Raw genomic sequence first — 16,828 nt, 5'->3', positions numbered from 1 at the left:
GCTTATGTGCATAAAAGGCCTCACTCCCGTACCCAGTGGAATTTAATTTTGTCTATTATTCTTACTCTCCACACTCTATTCTTTCCCATTGATTTACTCACCAGAATGCATTAATTACGTATTAATTTTTGTGTGTGTTTAAAGTTTGTATCCACAGCTAGCCCATAAGATCCATGGAATCAGAACCTTTTGTCCAGCATAATAATATACACAATGCCAACACCTTGCTTGGCATATAGAAGTCCACACATTTTAAAATGCAGATGAGCAAATAAGAAGTCACTATTAAGGGAATATATTTTTTTCATTATAAGAACTCAGCTCTAAACCAAAAACAATGAAGAATCAAAATACACACCAGGAAGATTTTTTGTAACCTTTATTCATTCAGAATGCAATTTTGAGTCAATCTACAACCAAAAGAAAATGCTAAATTCTTACGTAATGTTAACAGGCTGAATGATATAATAGTGCCCCTATGTGTACAAGCAAGAAGTCGGTCTCTATTCCTTTCATAAAATCTCTTGGTAAACATGTATGTATTTTTCCATCAAAAATGCATTAACAAGGTCATGCTTATGTAGCTAGTCAGCACAATAGACAAATAATAATTTCTGTTGAGCTACTGAAGTCTTGTGATAGGGTGTTCACAACTCCAAGCAACGTCCATTGATCTTTTCAATGGCATTCATTATGTGACAGGCTCACCAGATACATTAAAATAAGTCTACTAATTTTTAAAAGCTAAAATTACTCAAAAAGTCCTGTATTGTAAATAACACCTGGAATACTGTGTTTGTCTAAGATGACTAGATGACATAAATCTTTTCTACAGTCCTTTCCGCAGATGTAGGAAAACAAATGCTATAAGAGAGTGAAATAAAGTTCTTATATTTTTGCCTAAAAGTCTATTTATGTATTTTGCTTAATATTTAAATGATCAAAAATCAATATTAAATAACTGCACAAAACCTAAAATAAAATGTTCACATTACATCATACTACATTATACAGACAGATTAAAAGCAGCTAATTAGAAGCCTTTCTAAAAATTTTAAGTTTCTGACATCATTTTCCACCATTCCATCAACTCTTGCTTCTCCTCTTCTTTCCTTTCTGGAAATGACTCCAGTTCAAAATCAACCTAAGGGAGAAAAATCAAGAACTTATTTTTATCAAATTGCTTTTAAAAATAGACATAAAAATGAACAGTTTCAGTGCTTAAATAACAATCTCAACTCAGTCACCTAAATTAAAGTAGATCCTCAAAAAAATCTCTTGTAATAAACAAGAGATATTCTCAGGGAGAAAAATCAAAAGTCATTATGTTTGAAATGTGCTTTGCTCTTATCACTTTAAAGGCAGATTTAGGGCTGGTGCTGTGGCTCACTAGGCTAATCCTCCACCTGTGGCGCTGGCACACCAAGTTCTAGTCCCGGTTGGGACGCCAGATTCTGTCCTGGTTGCCCCTCTTCCAGGCCAGCTCTCTGCTGTGGCCAGGGAGTGCAGTGGAGGATGGCCCAAGTCCTTGGGCCCTGCACCCACAGGGGAGACCAGGAGAAGCAACTGGCTCCTGCCGTCAGATCAGCGCGGTGCGCTGGCCATCGTGGCCATTGGAGGGTAAACCAATGGCAAAAAGGAAGACCTTTCTCTCTGTCTCTCTCTCTCACTGTCCACTCTGCCTATCAAAAAAAAAAAAAAAAAAAACAAAACAAAAAAAAAAACAAAAACAAAAAAAAACAAAGGCAGGTATAGTTCAAGAAAATCTCCTGCCCCAGTCTCTTCCCCTCATAAAAAGGTGTCACTTGGAGTTAATATTCTGCCTTTATCTATTGAATGAGCTTTTCCTGCCAGCTTGGACTTTCTCTTACTAGATGGAGACATATGGGAGAATACAGTTCTATGTGCTGTTGTCCCCAGCCATCAAATTCTACCTTCCAAAATCTTGAGTTTGTTGAAAAACTGAATGAAAACACATATCTCCAAACCACTGCCCTTGTCATGTGGGAGCTTCGTCAGGTCTAGGCGGCCTCCTGCACAGAGCCTATTCAAAATCCGCAGCACTCAGCCCCAACCCTCAGGCCCCACTCCACATGAAACCAAGAGTTCTGAATGTGGCCACCTGCACCCCTGGTTATTTTGGAATGTGATTACACATCCCGGAACCAAGACAGCCAGAAAAGTTAAGGATCAAAATGGTTGAACCTTTACAGACTGTTCCTGGGGCTATTTTTTGCACTTTTTGAAAATTTGCCTCCTTATTTTAATGTATACACAACCTAATACACACGCACACACAACCAAAACCAAAGCATAAGTTAAACACTCGATATATTTTGTTTGCCGAAAACAAACTTTTATACTCCAAACTTTGGGTGCACAAATAAAACACAATACAGTTATTTCAGGTAAGCCTTTAAATTGGAAATACTGTGGTCTCATCACCATCTCCTTTCTAGCAAAATTAATGGTATCTGCTTGAATAAAATATACGTTTCAATAGTACTTAGCATAGGGGCCTTGCTCATGGTGTATGCTTAACAAATGTTTAGTTAAAGCCCCAAATCATCTAGTTGGCATCATTTTTTTTAAAATATTTGGTGAGTGAAGCATTGTGCTATGCACCGGAAATAAAGACAGAAAGGAACAAAATTCCATGTAGACTGAAATTCAGGTTAGCAAATAAAATTGTAATTTTTCATGTATCTTTAAGAAACTGAGAAATGGTAACACTGGTGGTAAATCATTCAATGAGATTTGGGGCAGATCATCTAATATTGTTAGGCTTCAGTGTTCTCATCTATTAAATGGGGCTAATACTACCCACCTCATAGGTTTATTATGAATATTAAATGTAAGTCACTCAAATATGCCTGGCAATGGTTAGTTTTTAGTTTTTACTAGGTTCGCTATTATTGCCATGCTAAGTTCTTAAGTTTACTCACCCCAACAGCAGGGCTATAAGGAACTGCTACCTTTTCGTTATTGCCAGATAGCTAGGAGCTGAGGCCATAAGTTTATAGTTTCCAGGTACAAGCAATCTCCAGTAATCACCATCTTTTGCTGTAGGAAAACAAAATATCAAATCACAAGGCACACATGTGGATCGCATAGTTATGCCATCTAAGAAATACCTACCATTGCTTGGTTAGACTCCAATCCCTATTTTTAAAATAAATATACAGGGAATTTGAAGAAGTTCTCTTGAAAAGGTAAAGACGCTCTCCCAATATGCTCATTTCTTACAGTTGCTTTACAGACATTACTGTTATCTAGCAGACATCTAAGAGCATGGCTCTTCTGATCACACCAGGAGAAATACAGGTAAAAAGACGTCTACAGTGGGGCTGACACTATGGTGCAGTAGGTAAGCATCAGGCTGCAGTGCCAGCATCCCATGTGGGCACCAGTTCTAGTCCCGGCTGCTCCACTTCCGATCCAGCTCTGCTGTGGCCTGGGAAAGCAGTGGAAGATGGCCCAAGTGCTTGGGCCCTGCACCCACGAAGGAGACCTGGAAGAAGCTCCTATCTTCGGATCAGCCTAGCTGGTAAATCAGCAGATGGAAGACCCGACCCCTCCCTCTCTCTCTCTCTCTCACTCTCTATAACTCTGCCTCTCAAATAAATAAATCTTAAAAAAAAAAAAAAGACATCTATCAAGTCCTGAGCGGGGAGGTCAGAGCACCTGGCAGCACGTTTTGATTCATGCTAGGTGAAGACCTGATGGTGCAGGTCCAGGTCAGGGGTTTGCAGAGTGCAGCCCAAGGGCGGCATCCCCACAACTCCCGAGAATCTAGTTAGAAATTCTGATTTCTAAAGATTTCAGAGCAGGTGGGTCTCCTGAGTTCTTCCAATCTCCTGTTTTCCTACATCAAGGCTTCTCAAACTTAGGTGGATACCAGCCTCCTGGAAAACCTGACAAAATGCACAATCCGCTGCACTGGCTCTGGGTGGGCCCGAGACAGGGGCCTTCTGCCTCTGCAGGGTGGTGCTGAGGCTGTGGTAGGAGCTACACTCTCTGCAGGAGGTCCTCCAGGACAAGCCACACTTCCTCCTTCTCCTGAGTCGGGCCACACATCCTCCTCACCCGCTCTCTCAGGGCATACTTCCCATCTTATCTCACGGTGAAAACAGATCGAACCAGGGCAGGTGAAGCCCCCATCACCACATCTTCCCGTCTGTCTCTAGACCCCCACATCTCCTTTCAGACAGTGCCTCCTGTATCTTGTTGATAACCAAAGTTCTGGAAAGATCTGTCCGCGTTCTCTGTTACTGATGATTCTCCTCCTACTCTCTCCTGGACTTCTCCAATCAGGTTCTGCTTATGCACTCCACAGGAAACAGATCTTGTCACAGCTATCCACACCGGTATAGGGCAACTGGGCAGGGTGTCAGGAAGAGTTGAGCCAGAATATTTCCACATAGGCATTGTAACTCCTCTCCCTTACCTGTCAATCCAGTATGCTCACTTTCCCATGAAGCTCCAGTGTCTCATCTGAGACCAGGAAGGAGGAGATGCCATAATGGGCACATGGAAGTTAAGCTCCAGGTGGAGGAGGTATGGAACTCCCAGGAAGCCTCATACACACCAAACTCCACCTCACTTGTATATTCTATTAGGGCACTTCCCCGTAAAACAGATACATGTGGAGACACCCTTCTTTTGCCCTTGGCCATGTTCATGGGTTGCCCTCTGGCCTCCTTCCCGTCTCTCCTCATAGGCAACCCTCTGGCCCACTCCTGATGGGCATTTCTCCATGTAGGGTCCCCCACACTCTGGCATGAATGTATATTCACCCTCTCCCTTAAATAAATCTCTCACATGTGTACCGTGTTTATGTCTCTGCTTTGAATTCCTATCTCTAGGCAAGCAAGAACCTGGAATAAAATGCATGGTACTTGTGCCCCTAATGACGTGGCTAACTCCAGCGATGCATTCACAAGGCTGCTCTTGCTGGCATTCCTTATCACTCCCTCCTTCATGAAACACCCCCAGGCTTCCAGGACAATGCATATTGTTTTCCTTCTGCTTTGGAGGCCATTGTTTGTTCTTTCTTCCTCATCACCTTGACTTTGAAAAGCTGGAGGGGCCGGCACTGTGGCACAGCAGGTTAACACCCTGGCCTAAAGCTCCAGCACCCCATATGGGTGCCGGTTGGAGACCCGGCTGCTCCACTTCCAATCCTGCTCTCTACTATGGCCTGGGAAAGCAGTAGAAGATGGCCTAAGTCCTTGGGCCCCTGCACCCACATGGGAGACCTGGGAGAAGCTCCATGCTCCTGACTTCGGATGGGCGCTGCTCCGGCCATTGTGGCCAATCAATTGGGGAGTGAACCATCGGATGGAAGACCTCTCTCTCTCCTCTCTCTGGGTAACTCTGTCAAATAAATAAATCAATCTAAAAAAAAACAAAACAAACAAACAAACAAAAAAACAAAAAAAACACAAAACCAGGAAAACCGGGAGTATCCAAGAGTCCAGTCCTCAGATTTCATTCCCTTTGATTCCCTACGTCAGAGTTTCCTAAACTTTTCATATGATGGAGTGAAGAGAAAGTAATATTTGTATGGCAGCCAATGGTTCACAGATAGAAGAGGTGTCCTGGAGCCAGAGGGCCCCAAGCCGGAGTTCTACCCCTGCTAAGAGGTAAGAGGACCATATCTTGGCCCAGATTCTGGAGGCATGCTGCCCTCAGTGGGGTGTTGATAAATACTGCCGGGCGTGTGAGTAAATGGCATTTAAGAGGACAGATGTTATAGATTTAAAAAACAAATCCAAGCAGTGAATGTGAAGATTAAGAAATAGTGATATATACACCAGTTTGGGAAATTAAGGTTAATTACGCGTAAGACCTAGAAAAATTATAAAAACCTTATGACTTAAAAAAATGTCGCAATGATCCCAGCAGATGACAGTTAACCTAAAATGAACTTGACAGGAGTTTAATAGCAGGAGTGCAGAGAAGTGCCAGGAAAATAGAACATTTTTCCCAAACTGGGAAACTGGAAGTGGGGCTTTAAACCAAGAAATAAATAACATCCCACTTGAATCCTACAGCCTCCAGTTTCACCTTGAATAACTCTGCATTTATGATACGGAGTAAGTGAAGAAATGAACGCAAATTCCAGACACACTCTACGCCAGCAGTTACCTTCTACCCTACCCTTCTAGTTTCCTTCACAGCTCATTGCAGAGACTAGGAAAGGCACTAGTATGCTAACTCCCGCCAGCTTTGTTTCCCCTTGCTTTCCTGGGCAGCTCTGGGGAGACACAGCTGAAGAAAGGGCACCACCTGCTGCACCCCGACTTCCAGGCACAGCAGCCACCCTGCGTTTCACTGTGCCTGACCTGTTCCCACAAATGCAATGGGCCTAGGTCAAAAGTAAGGGAGAGACAGTGGAAAGAGACAAGGAGGCCAGGAGTGTAAGATTGTAATTACAATAATGAGAATTAGGCTTTTTTGTACCTTGGGCTCCAGGTCAGAGCAGGCACTCACCAGATGTAACATCGTGATCTATTCCTTCCACGGAGATGGTTGCATTGGCAATCGGGTTACCTTGAAGATCTTGGACAAATCCTTTAACTCCTCGGTGTATCTATCAAAGTCAAGAACAAACAAAACATTCCTGTAATAAGTGGCCTTCCAAATGTTCCATGCCAAGCATTCCTTATTTTCTAGCGAAATACTGTCGATCCTGAGTGTTAAAGAATCAAAGCATGAGAAACATGCCAGGGGATTCCAATGCAATCCCATCAAGGTGGCATGTACCAATGCCATCTCACTAGTCAGTTACAAGGGACTCAGATGAAGATTGATGTCATAAATAAGAGTGTCAATTGTTAAATCAACAACAGGAGTCACTGTGCACCTAATCCCCATGGAGGATCTCTGTCCTTAATGGGTTGTACTATGCGAATTAACAGTAAAACTACTACTCAAATGGTACTTTATACTTTGTGTATCTGTGTGGGTGCAGTCTGTTGAAATCTTTACTTAGTATATACTAAGTTGATCTTCTATATATAAAGATAATTGAAAGTGAATCTTGGCCAGTGCCACAGCTCACTTGGCTAATCCTCCACCTGCAGCACCAGCACCCCGGGTTCTAGTCCCGGTTGGGGCACCAGATTCTGTCCTGGTTGCTCCTCTTCCAGGCCAGCTCTCTGCTGTGGCCCGGGAAGGCAGTGGAGGATGGCTCAAGTGCTTGGGCCCTGCACCCGCATGGGAGACCAGGAGGAAGCACCTGGCTCCTGGCTTCGGATCAGCGCAGCGCAACGGCTGTAGTGGCCATTTTGGGGGTGATCCAAAGGAAAAAGGAAGACCTTTCTCTCTGTCTCTCTCTCTCTCACTGTCCACTCTGCCTGTCAAAAAAAAAAAAAAAAAGAAGAAGAAGAAGAAAATGAATCATGATGAAGAATGGGATGGGAGAGGCAGTGGGAGATGGGATGGTTGCAGGTGGGAGGGAGGTTATGGAGGGAAGCTGCTATAATCCAAAAGTTGTACTTTGGAAACTTATATTTATTAAATAAAAGTTGCAAAAAAAAAATCAAAGCATGACCAAAAGGAAATGACAAGTAGCTTCCTGAAAATTTGTATCTTGTTCTGAGTCAAAGAAAGACCTTAAAGACCTGGAAGTACTTTCTGGATTAGAATAAATAAATAAAGTTTTTCATATTTGTAAAGTCACAGGACTTACTACAGTGTACAAATCAACACCCTGGTAAGTAGGTAAGTATCAGGGGCCGCTGGCTAAGTTGCTGCCTGTGGCACCGGCATCCCGTGTTGGAGTGCTCTTCTAGGTCCACGCTGTTCTGTTCAGACCTGGCTGCCTGTTAGTGCTCTGGAAAGGCAGCACAGGGTGGCCCAAGTGCCTGGGCCTCTGCCAGTCATAGGGAGTTCAGGCTCCCAGCTTCAGCCTTGCCCAGGCCTGGCAGCTGCAGCCATTCCTCTCGCTCTCGCTCTCTCTCTCTCCTTCTCTCCCTCTCGCTCTCTCGCTATCACTCTCTCCAATGCTCTTCCTTTAAAATAAATGAATAAATATTTTTTGAAAGCATCTCCCTCTACTATGCCAATTGTGGGCAGCATTTTTCTCTCTTTTATCCTTTCAATTTTATTTTTTCTTTATTCTTTTTTCTGATATGCCAACTTTTCTGTTTAAATGATTCCACTGCAGTAATAAATACCAACAGAAGGGTTATGGGCTGTCAGAACCCCACATGAATTCAGGTTGGAAAACACTATCACTGCATGGCTTTTGCAAAGGAAATCACAGAAGTTCAAGTTTCACTCACAACTTGGAGAGGCTGTTCATGACCCCTGCCCCTCTAATCATCTCTACCCAGATTCTAGGGCGTTTCCATTTCAACCACAGTTTAAAAGGCATCCAAGAGATTCTCCATTGTTGCTGGGACTATTTGTATCAGTAGCTTTTAACCTCTTATGTACTTAGGTATCACCCAAAGAGTTTTTGAGGGGCCAGTGCTGTGGCATAGCAGGTAAAGCCACAGCCTGTGGTGCCAGTATCCCATATGGGTCCTGGTTTGAGTCCTGGCTGCTCCACTTCCAATCCAGCTCCCTGCTCATGCACCTGGGAAAGCAGTGGAAGATGGCCCAAGCCCCAGGGTCCCTGCCACCCATATGGGAGACCTGGACGAAGCTCCTGGCTTTGGATTGGCCCAGCTCCAGCTGTTGCAGACATTTGGGGAGTAAACCAGTGAATAGAGTATCTGCGTCTCTCTCTCTCTCTCTCTCTCGCTCTCTCGCTCTTTCTCTCTCTCTCTAATTCCGCCTTTCAAATAAATAAACATTAAAAAAAAGAAGAGTTTTTGAAAGAGTGTGACTCCACATGAGACAAGAAATTCATTTTTAAGGACTCAGATGATTCTGATACAGGTACCCATGAACCAGTCCTGCAAGATCCCCTGAGAATCTTCGTAATAGACCTTTCCAAAGCTGTTGAGTGGGAGACACTACTTCTCAGCACACCATTTACCTAATTAGCTTCACAGGTCTCAATTCTTGCAAACATTCCTTTAAAACCCTGCAGGAGATTCCTTCCCAACCAACCAGAGTTAGCGCCACTAATCACCTACTTTCCATGAAGTGCAAACTGGTCCCGGCCTAGATTTTAGGCCCAGGTGTTCAATCAGTAGTCACCACCACTGTCAAGAACACATCAAGGCAGAGCTCCTGGCAGTCTTCCCTGATCTTTCATCAGCTTCGGATTCCCTAAACGTAGTGTTTATGGTGTCAGCTGTATGAGCCTGTTCATTACAAAAGACCACTGTATCTGCTGCTACACAGCTCGCACCCCTAACACCAGCACCGTGTCAGGGCAGGTCATGTGCATCACAGAGCAAACCTCTGTCCAAGTGACTTCCAAAAGAGTACATAACTTCATCCCTCTTTTCAGCTGATTTCTTTTCTTTCTTTCTTTTTTTTTTTTTTTTTTTTTTGACAGGCAGAGTTAGAGTGAGAGAGAGACAGAGAAAGGTCTTCCTTCCTTCCTTCCGTTGGTTCACCCCCCAAATGGCCACTATGGCTGGTGCACTGCACGGATCCGAAGCCAGGAACCAGGTGCTTCCTCCTGGTCTCCCATGCGGGTGCAGGGCCCAAGCACTTGGGCCATCCTCCACTGCCTTCCCAGGCCATAGCAGAGAGCTGGACTGGAACAGGAGCAACCGGGACAGAATCCGGTGCCCCGACTGGGACTAGAACCTGGTGTGCCGGCGCCGCAGGCAGAGGATTAGCCTAGTGAGCTGTGGCGCTGGCCTCAGTTAAACTTGATCTTAGAAAATCCATCTAGGCCGCGCGCGCCGGGCCGGCCCCGCCGTCGGTCGGGCAGCGCGCGCGGGGAAGGAGCCCGCGCCCATGGCCGGGGCCGCGACGGCCGAGCGGGGCCGCGAGCCTCCCGCCGCGCCGGCACCCGCGCCCGCGCCCGGGCCGAGCACCGAGGGGCTGCCGCGCGCCTTCCTGCAGAGCCTGCGCACGCTCTTCGACATCCTGGACGACCGGCGGCGCGGCTGCGTGCATCTGCGGGAGATCGAGTCCCGCTGGCAGGGCGCCGACGCGCGCGAGCTGCCCCGAGGCGTCCTCGAGGGCCTGCGCCAGGTGGACCCGGCCAGCGGCTACCTGACCTTCGAGCGCTTCGTGGCCGGCCTGCGCGCCTCGCTGCTGAGCGCTGACGGCGGCCCGCGGGGCCCCGCGCGCGCCCCGGCCCGGCCGCCGCCGCCGCCGCCGCCGCAGCGTCTGGCTTTCGCTCCGGCCGACGAGCCGCGCACCGTGCTGGAGAGGAGGCCCCTGCCCCAGGGCCCGCGGAGCCCCGAGCGGCCGTGCGGCCCGGCGGAGGCGGCGCCCTGCCCCGCGGAGCCGGAGCGGCCCCAGGGCGCGGCGCTGGAGCGGAGCAGGAGCGCAGACGCCGGTGCAGCGGCCTGCAGGGCCCCCCAGGCGGGCACAGGGGACAGCCGGCGGGGACCCCGTGCCCGAGGGGAGCGTCGGAGGCACACCATCACCAACGGCGTGGACTGCAGCCTGGACTTTGGGGCTGCAGGGGGGCCCCGCCCCCTGGGGCAGCTGCTGCCCAAGGTGCAGGAGGTGGCCCGGTGCCTGGGGGAGCTGCTGGCCGAGGCCTGTGCGGGCAGGGCTCCGCCCACGTCCTCCCTGGGGCCGCAGTGCCCAGCCCTGGCGTCCACCTCGCCCCCGGCCCCTGGCCGGCAGCAACAGACCATTCTCATGCTGAAGGAGCAGAACCGGCTGCTCACGCAGGAGGTGACCGACAAGAGCGAGCGCATCACGCAGTTGGAGCAGGAGAAGTCCGCGCTCATCAAGCAGCTGTTTGAGGCCCGCGCGCTCAGCCAGCAGGACGCGGGGCCTCTGGACTCCACCTTCATCTAGCGGCCAGGCCAGGACGCGGACTTGGAGCTGGCTTGGGTGGGGCTGCCATGCCCGGTCGGCGGACAGTGCGGTCCCCTCGCAGTACCGGCTACCAGGCAGCCCTGCCCCCACGTTTACGAGGACCGGTGCTCTCCCTCCCCTGACCCTGGGCTGCTGCATCCGCAGAGAAAGGCCCTGGTCACTCCGGCTGCACTTCGGACAGTGGCCAGCAGAGGGCGCGGCGTGAGCGCTGCTCGTGCCCCTGGCGCCCCCTTGTGGCAGCCAGGGTGGAGTGGCCTCCGAGAGCCGGAGAGCCCGCCGTGTCCCTTTGGGTCCAGGGCTACTTCCCTCAAGGGAAGGCGCTGATGGGAGCAGATGGAGAGCTAGGAGGGGCTCAGGGGTGGGGTCTGGGTCCCTGCCTGGCAGAGGTGGAGAAGGAATCAGCTCCACTTTTCGTCCCCCCTGGGCAGGACGCTGCCGCCGGCTACCTGTGGTCACCACCGAAGGACCCCACCACTGGAGGGTCCTGGGCAGAGTCCCCCCACCCGGCTGTGCACAGAGAGAGGACAGGAAGCAGCTGGGCAGGGCCCCCCGCCACCGTCACTCCTGTCCCACTGCCCATGGCCAGTCAAGGTCACCCCAGAGCTCCGTGGTGTGGGGACCACCCCTGGAACCCCCCGCCTCGGAGGCTAGGCCCTGGCAGGTGTGGCGCCGGCTCCCTCCTGCCCATGGTGGCCCCACAGACCTGGCTTCCCGCTCAGCTGCCGGGTGCCCAGGGTCAGACCCAAATCACACCAAGGCCAAGGGCAAGGTGTCCCTACACAGTGCCTGCGGCCGGGGCCCCCAGGACCCCAGCCCCACGAGCGCCCCCAGATCGGCCTCTGCCTTGTGACCCGGTGCCCCCCCTTCTCAAAGACCTGTGCCCCACTCAGGGCAGACCCCGGCCCTGACAGGTCAGGCCACGGCTGGGGGCTGTGCGTGTGCTGCTCGCCTCCGCCCACCTGGGCAGGCACCCCCGGCTGCCCCTCCCACACAGAGCTGCGGGCCGAAACCTGGTCCCCAGGGGAGAAGCACACAGGCCCCGCCCTGCTGGGGAGAGTCCGGGCTGTGTGTGGGGTGCCCTCCCCCTGCCCAGGCGCCTGGGTGTTGTAACAAAGTTGCCGGCTGAGACTCCCTGCTGTGGTTGGACGGGCAGGGCTGGGCGGACCACCCTGCTTTAGAGGGACCTGAGCCCCCGCCCCCAGCTCTGTGCAGGCCCCGCTCCAAGGCAGGCAGCGGAGCTCAGAGCCCGGAGGAACCGCCTGGCCAAGGGCAGTGGGAGGCTTTGTGGGTGCGGACACAGGATGGATAGTAACCCCATTCTATACACCTAAAGGAATAAAGAGACTTCAATGTGAAAAAAAAAAAAAAAAAAAAAAAAAAAAAAGAAAATCCATCTAAACACAGCTGTCTTCAAAGAAGACCTATAGGGTTCCCACCAAACCTGATCTTGGGTTTGGAACATGGCTACTTATCCTTAGCTTTTGTGGTTCAAACATATTTTTATGCTAATTTGCAACAGGAATCCCCTGACTGAAAAAATCCTGTGGAATGGGGCCAGCGCCATGGCATAGTAGGTTAATCCTCTACCTGCAGCGCTGGCAACCCATTTGGGCGCCGGTTCGAGTCCCGGCTGCTCCTCTTCCAATCCAGCTCTCTGCTGTGGCCTGGGAAAGCAGCAGAAGATGGTCCAAGTCCTTGGGCCCCTGCACCCATGTGGGAGACCAGGAAGAAGCAGCTGGCTCCTGGCTTCGGATCAGCAAAGCTCCAGTCATTGCGGCCATTTGTAGAGTGAACCAATGGATGGAAGACCTCTCCCTCTGTTTCTCCCTCTCACTGTCTGTAACTCCACCTCTCAAATAAATAAATAAAAGCTTTAAAAAAAATCCTGTGGAATGGGCATTCTGTAATCGGGTCCATTCCAGTGGCTCTAGTCCATGATAGTCCTTGTTAGTAGGGCTGTACGGATGTTTGACACGTGTAGAAGAGTTGCTAAGCTGACTTTGATTTTTGAAAAATGAATTGGTTATATATATATATGTTTATACAAACACATGTGTATATGTAAGTGACTAAATATTAACAGCCTTTGTTCATATCAGATTAGCTTAATAAATGTGTGTTTCTGCTGTCATGGATGTTGACATCACTCTACTGGACTTTGGGTGTAAATGACCACATTCAGAACGGAATTCAAATACTGTCTAGGCACTCAGGCAAGGAATGGCGTCTACGTCCTTCCACTGCCCCTGCCCAATACCAATGTCACATCCTGTACAGGGAGTGAGGCAGCGAGGGGCTGTCCCGGTCTTAAGCAGTGAAGTGCTGGCAGAGGATGAGAACCTCTGCGATTCTACATGGATCTCACCAGAAGGGCTGCATCAGTGACTCTCTGGTGACTGTCCCAGTTATGTCATAAGAGGCATAGAGCACAGTGATTCTGGATTCAAATTCCGACTGAAGGACCTCCCTGTGTAACCTCCCTGTGTAGCTGATTCTTCATCTTTAATTCACACACTGAGGAAGGTGATGGTGGTGGTGGTAGTGGTGGTGGAGGTGGTGGTAGTGGTAGTACTGATGTAACTTCCCTCATAGGGTTGTCATGAGGACAAAGTGCCACTATTGTTACATGCCAGTCATTTAGGATAATGACTGGGAAACAGTAAGTGCCCAGCCAGTGTAAGCTGCCATGATCGTGATTACCCATGACGCAGCTGAGCTAGGCTGAGACAAGCAAGGGATGCAGGACATACGGTCAAGAACAAACTCACCCGCAGTCTTGCTGCTACACTTGCATGAGCTCAAGAGTTAAGTGCACTCTGTGGGCCTCACTTTCCCTACTCAGCCCCTGGCCTCCTGGGATGCCACACACCGAAGGGGCTCAGGGAAGGTGAGAGTCCGGGATTGCTCGTTTCGAATAATACAGATGAAAACAAGGTTCTACCTCACTTCTCCACAACTCTCCTGTGTAGACATTCTCAGTGAATAGTCATGAAGCACAAAAGCTATGACAAGTGAAAGCCTAATTAACCCATGGCCAGCACCTGTCTTCCAAATAAGACAGCCTCATTCTGGGGCAGATGGATGCCTCGGACTGAACACCTCTTGGGAGACTGTTGTACACCAGTGTAAATGCTCCTGAATCTCCCATTGCATGCTGAGGACTGCATTTACCTGCTCAAGGTAGCTGATGAGGGAGTTCTTATTATCCTTCCAGTAGCTCTTCAGGGTCTCCTCGGGTGGGAACTTCTCACAGCTGAGCTCCACCGTGATCTCGAAACAGTTGCTGCTGAGGTAATTGAAGTCCTGCATCCCTGCCAAAGCACCAAATGGAAAATCAAATACTCTCATGGTGATTAAAACTCTACACAGGCCACTCTGCCACCTTGAGGGCCAAGCAAAAGATACACCAACTGGTGCATTTGCGGAAGTTTGTAGGAAACTTCCTACCATCAGTATTGAAAAACACACTTAGAAAAGACAGTCACTACCCTTAAAGCACCATCTCTCCTAGGTTCTTAAGCGATCATTTAGCTTAATGCATTGCTGAGGCAGGGTGCTAAGGCAGGTGTTACCCACATTCCCTGCTTCTGAAATGGGCTTCAAGAAAGACAACAAGGTAAAAGATTCAATTCCTACTAAGGTACAATGGAACCTTAAAAAGTTCACGGAGGGGTGGGCACTTGGTGCAGCTATAAAGATGGCGCTTGGTTTGCTCACATCGCATTCTGGACTGCCTGAGTTTGAGTCCTTCTTCCACTTCTCATTACAGCTTCCTAGTAATGTACACCCTAGGAGGCAGCAGGTGATGCCTCAAGTGCTTGAGTTCCTGCCACCTGCATGCAGGACCTGGATTGAGTTTGCAGTTTGGACTGGCCCAGCACCAGCTGTTGCTGGCTTTTGAGGAGGGAACCAGTAGATGGGAAATTCGTATTCTTTCTCTCCCCTCCCCCCACCTCTCCCGCCTTTCCTCCCTCTCTCTCTCTCTGCCTCTTTCTCCCTTTCAAATAAATAATTAATAAATCATCTCTATCTAAAAAGAAAAGTTCATGGATAGAATTTTCAAATTAGTATTGTGTTTTCCATGAACTTCTTATTTTTATTTTTATTATTTTTTATTTATTTGACAGAGTTATCAACAATGAGAGATAGAGACAGAGAGAAAGGTCTTCCTTCCATTGGTTCACCCCCCAAATGGCCGCTATGGCCGGCGCTGCACCGATCTGAAGCCGGGAGCCAGGTGCTTTCTCCTGGTCTCCCATGTGGGTGCAGGGCCCAAGCACTTGGGCCATCCTCCACTGCTTTCCTGGGCCACAGCAGAGAGCTGGACTGGAAGAGGAGCAACCGGGACTAGAACTCAGCACCCGTATGGGATGCCGGCATCGCAGGCAGAGGATTAACCAAGTGAGCCACAGCGCCAGCCCCTCCATGAACTTTTTGATGTCTTCTCCTATTGGACACATGAACACTAAGCTCACCTTTCTATCAGGGAAGACCTTGGAGAGTCGTGTGCGACGATTGACATATTATCCCTTTCCTGAATCCCCAATATCACAGTACATCCCTGATGGAGTGGGAGGCTCGATGCTACATAGGAGGGGTCTGCAAAATGTTCATGGGGGAGTGGGCATTTAGCCTGGCAGTTAAGCTGCTCATTTGGACAACCGCATCCCATATTGGAGTTTCTGGATTCAAATCCTGGCACTGCTTCTCGTTACAGCTTCCTGCTAATATGCACCCTATGAGGCAGTAGGTGATGGCTCAAGTAGTTGGGTCCCTGCCACCCACATGGACGATATGAATTGAGTTCCTGGCTCCTGGCTTCAGCAACCACCCAACCCTGGCCATTGCAGGCTTTGGGGGAATAAACCAGCAGATGGGAGCTTTGTTGTCTGTATCTCTCTCAGTCTCTCAAATGAGAAAAAAATTCATGGAAAACAGGTATCATGAAAAAGTATGCCTTAGTTACCAAAAAATTTGCACAAAATAGACAGGATATTTATTGGTAGAACTGTAAATTCAATGTACTCTATAACAATGGAGGAGGATGAATGGCTGACTCTCAGTGGTAACTGTCAATAAGCAACCACCACATAAACAAAGATCAGAATGGAAACTCACCGCCAGGCACACTATACCAGGCACCACCGTTGGTTGTGCCTTCTACAAAGCTGCTGTCATCATCATTCTTGCGACAGGGTGGCCGGTTGGGGTCAGACATGACTGAGTTGAAAGAGGAGTACACCTGAGCCACGCTTTGGAAAATGGCATCATCTGGGCAGGAGCTGTATTCATGAGCACTTCCTGAAAAAATAATTCTCAAGATGAAGGGACTCGACACTGATCAAAATACCCTGCTTGTTTTTCCAAGGAGCAATTCCGTGTTGAGTTTTTACTGGTACTTTTTTTTTCCAGCTATGTCACTAGGGGAAATGGGGTGAAGGGTTAAGTACTAAACTATTACCCATTGTGCTTAGGTTCTGTAACTTCCACTCCTAGCACTGCCATGGAGAAGTTGGATAGAATGCATATGCCACTTACTAACTGGAACTTCACAAGAAAATCTGATAAGGCCATAAAACAGGACTTCAAAAAGTTCATGAAAAATGGAATTAAAGAATAAGGTTACTGTGGTGCAAAAAAATTTTGCAACCATAGTTTTCCCATAATATGCATTTCCCATGAACTCTTACTCAGGTAAGGATAACAGAGACAATCCTGCTGATTAAATGTTATTTAAAAATGCACCTGCACAAACCTCACTGACTCTATGAACCACTCTCACACAAGCTATTCAGTATTCTACTTTAGATTTCGTTTTAAATCTCCTATGTACATTGAAGAAATACATCATATTAATTTTATGCTTTGAATTCTTACTTATGTACTATAAAATATGAGGGGACTTCAAAAGGTT

The 16,828-nt window shown here is 48.6% G+C and overlaps 2 pseudogenes across 2 annotated transcripts in view; one reads left to right on the top strand and one right to left on the bottom strand.

The window, feature by feature from the left end:
- Positions 1–984: 984 nt before the first annotated feature.
- Positions 985–16,828, bottom strand: part of LOC149124936 (carboxypeptidase E-like) — a 29,810-nt pseudogene continuing 13,966 nt past the window's right edge. The window contains exons 5-9 of the transcript XR_016211750.1: positions 16,033–16,215; positions 14,086–14,225; positions 6,496–6,595; positions 2,946–3,063; positions 985–1,144 (exon numbers count right to left, since the gene is read on the bottom strand). The product of XR_016211750.1 is annotated as a carboxypeptidase E-like (transcript). The remainder of the gene's footprint in view (positions 1,145–2,945; positions 3,064–6,495; positions 6,596–14,085; positions 14,226–16,032; positions 16,216–16,828) is intronic.
- On the top strand, positions 8,142–12,303 carry LOC149124937 (suppressor APC domain-containing protein 2 pseudogene; annotated as a pseudogene). Its single transcript, XR_016211751.1, has one exon. The product of XR_016211751.1 is annotated as a suppressor APC domain-containing protein 2 pseudogene (transcript).

Source organism: Oryctolagus cuniculus, chromosome 8, assembly GCF_051225735.1.
Source record: "Oryctolagus cuniculus isolate XC-2025 breed Fujian yellow rabbit chromosome 8, ASM5122573v1, whole genome shotgun sequence".
NCBI classification, from domain to species: domain Eukaryota; kingdom Metazoa; phylum Chordata; class Mammalia; order Lagomorpha; family Leporidae; genus Oryctolagus; species Oryctolagus cuniculus.
Note: the sequence above shows the minus strand (reverse complement) of the source record. Positions and strands in the feature narration are given on the sequence as shown.